General features: G+C 43.1%; 1 non-coding gene across 1 annotated transcript; it reads right to left on the minus strand.

The window, feature by feature from the left end:
- Positions 1-3097: 3097 nt before the first annotated feature.
- Positions 3098-3204, minus strand: LOC148861087 (small nucleolar RNA R71). Its single transcript, XR_016095351.1, has one exon. It is a non-coding gene; the product is annotated as a small nucleolar RNA R71 (small nucleolar RNA).
- Positions 3205-3470: the final 266 nt, after the last annotated feature.

The raw sequence follows: 3470 nt of genomic DNA on the forward strand, positions 1-3470 counted from the left end.
TTCAGGCATGGAGTCACTCTCTCCAAGAAGATGTCGCCCAAGACTTCTGAGGAGATTGATGGCATGAAGGGCGTTCCCTATGCCTCTGCCGTAGGGAACACCATGTATGCCATGCTGTGCACTCGCCCTGACATTGCTCAGGCAGTGAGTGTAGTAAGCAGATTCCAGGCCAACCCAGGGCAGGAGCATTGGACTGCTGTGAAAAACATACTTAAGTACCTTCGAAGGACAAAAGAGTTTTGTCTACTATTCGATGGTAGCTCACTACAGATCCAAGGGAATATAGATGTCGATTTCCAGTCGGATCCTGATGATAGAATGTCTACATCTGGATATGTTTTCATGATAGGATCGTGTGTTGTTTGCTTGGAAAGCAGCAAACAGGGGTCCACTGCAGACTCCACGACTGAGGCTGAGCAAATTGCTGCAAGTGAGGCTACCGAAGAAGCCGTGTGGATGAAGAAGTTCGTTCACGAGTTAGGAGTAGTTCCATCCAGCACATCACCCTTCCCATTGTTGTGTGACAACAATTGAGCCATTGCTCAGGCTAAGGAGCCACAAGCCCACTCGAAGTCGAAGCACATCGAGAGGAAGTACCATGTACGGAGGGAGATTGTTGGTAGAGGGGGCATCCTAATTCTGAAGGTAGAGTCAGCGGAAAATGTAGCAGACCCATTGACAAAGCCACCATCACAAAAAGTGTTTGAGAAACACGTGAAAAGCATGGGACTCCGGCTAGTACTTGATTAGACCTAAGTGCAAGTGGGAGTAGTTAGACAGTTTTGTATGCCCATAGCTTCAATCAAAATTATGTACCTTATGAATTTATAGTAAATGAATAAAAGTAATACCCTTAAACTGGACACTTAATGAGACTCGTGTTAGTTTAGAATGTTCACAGCTAGTGGGTCGGTCTGGGGAGACCTATCCTGACAAGGCTGACACTGTGGTGCCACCAAGTCGGTTGGGGTGGCTTGTCTCGGCTACCAGGGTGAGACCCTAGGCACATATAGTATGGGATTAGTTGAATCTTTGAACTGGACCATATTTATAGTATTGCCCTAGACCTTGGAGATTGATGGGCAAAACTAGAAAGTTACACCCAACCCCTAGACTCGATTATGATAATGCACTAGGTGTCGGATTGGGCTGTTTTTGATGTACCAATCAGTGAGATCCTTAGCGGGGGTCAAAACCTGGGTATGTTGGGACAGTCTGAGAATTCATCTGAGTGGATGATCATAGTGATAGGATCAGCCCCTTTGTCGGACAAAGGTAATGATCGGGGATGCACTCTCACTGATGGAAACCAAGACTACCAGCAGCCAATTTCAATCGTTGAGAATTGTTTTGCAAAATATATTTTATATGAGATATAAAAGTATACATATATTATGGTTTTGAAATGTTTGCCAATAGGTTTTAATTCTCAGGATCCATATTTGAGAGAGTGCAACATTGTTCCTTGCAGCCGAGGGAGAGGTCATCTCTTTTGTCGGGCAGTGTATGATCAATATGGGCTGAGAGGTTAAGTGTAAGGCCATTGAGGATAAAACCTGATCGGCTAATCTTGCATCTGCCCACAGTCCCTGGGTGTTACAAAGTGGCTTGGCAAGGTGGCTTGGCCCAAGGACCACTTAGGGTAAGTGTTGGGCCCATAGAGCCCATCTGATGGGTTTCAGGTGGTGCACTGTAAATAACAGTGTATTCGGCCAGGCCTTGTAACAAATGCTAGGCTGAACCCATGTGGCTGATGTGTATATCAATATTTGGGTCCCATGCCATACAAGGAAGCCCAATTGGGCAGTAGTTTGGAAGGCTTTATGAATACATAACCCTAAATGGGCCTTAAGCCCATTTCGAACTGGGCTAATTTGATTAGTCTTTAAGGGGCGAATTCTGAGATAAGATCAGCTGATTGGATTGGGCCCACACCCTATCCAATCAGAGAGTCCATGATCTAAATGAGATTTAGATTTGGAAACTTCCTAATTAGATTAGGAGCTGGCTGATCTAATCTGCCGATAAGATAAGGTTTATCCCTTATCTTAAAGGGACTTCTAATCCAAATATGATTTGGGTTAGCAACTCCTAATGGGATTAGGAGCTGATCCCTTTAAGTCTATAAAAGGAAGAAGGGGCGGCAGCCTTTAGACACAACATCCAATAGACATAAGTCTAGACTTCAGAGCTGAGATCACAAAGGAGAGAATTCTGCACCCTGCAAATTCTCTCTAGCCACCTCCTTCCTACAGCCACTACCTATAGCAATTCAATCTCCATTGCTTGGGAGAAATCAAGATTGGATCTTGATTCCAATCTTTTGGTTAAAAGATTGGTTGGAGTTGTATTCACTAGCCATCCAGGTGATTCTTGGGAAGAATCAAGTTCTTAGGAAGGACATTGTTGATTCTGCTCCACCTTGCACTGCGCCATTTTCAGTGGGAGCAGATTTTGATTTCTACCTTGGGCGTAAACACCTTCATTGAGAGATATTGTTTCTTTGTATCAGGTATTATCTCTCTCTCCTCCTTTTGGTTCAGATCTGGTTCAGTTTATGGTTCAAGAGTGATCCTTAAAAATATGATTTTCTAAATAGGGAATTCGATTCCCAGTTGAAGGGAAAGAAAAATTTTTAAAATTCGCCCCCTTTATTCTGCATTCTTGGGCATCCATGTGATGGATTTCCTATCCCTTCTGTTCTAACTTGACAGAAGAGAACATCATGGTTGGAAACCGAACCTTGAAAGGGTTTGTTGCACCTAATTTGAATCAGTAACCCTTATGCATAACTTTTCCTGCTTTAGATGTTGATGCTAATTTTGGATTGAAATCTGGACTGATACATCTCTTGCCCACTTTTCATGGTTTTTTAGGTGAGGATTCTCACAAGCATTTGAAGGAGCTGCATGTGGTATGCACGAGTATTAAACCCATGGGTGTAACTAAAGAGCAAATCAAATTGAGAGCCTTTCCATTTTCTCTGAATGATTTGGCCAAGGATTGGCTCTATTATTTACCCTCCGGGAGTATTAACACATGGAACAAAATGAAGAGGATATTCTTAGAGAGGTACTTCCCAGCTTCAAGGGTGTCGAACATCAGAAAGGAAATCTGTAGTGTAAGGCAGTACAACGGGGAGTCCCTACATGAATACTAGGAATGTTTTAAGAAATTATGTGCAAGCTGCCCCCATCATCAAATCAGCGAGCAGCTACTGATCTAGTATTTCTATGAGGGTCTTCAACCTACTAATAGGAGCATGATTAATGATGCTAGTGGAGGAGCTTTAGTAGACAAAACTCTCGATGCTGTGAGAAATCTATTTGCAAAAATGACGGCCATTTCTCAACAGTTCGGCTATAGACTCAACCCTCCATCAAAGCATGCTAATGAGGTAAATATCTCTTCCCTAGAACAAAAAATTGCAAATCTGACTTCTCTTGTCCGTCAAATGGCTGTTGGTAACA

Source organism: Nelumbo lutea, chromosome 4 (assembly GCF_056320005.1).
Source record: "Nelumbo lutea isolate HS-2025 chromosome 4, American lotus-T2T, whole genome shotgun sequence".
In the NCBI taxonomy this organism is placed as follows: Eukaryota; Viridiplantae; Streptophyta; class Magnoliopsida; order Proteales; family Nelumbonaceae; genus Nelumbo; species Nelumbo lutea.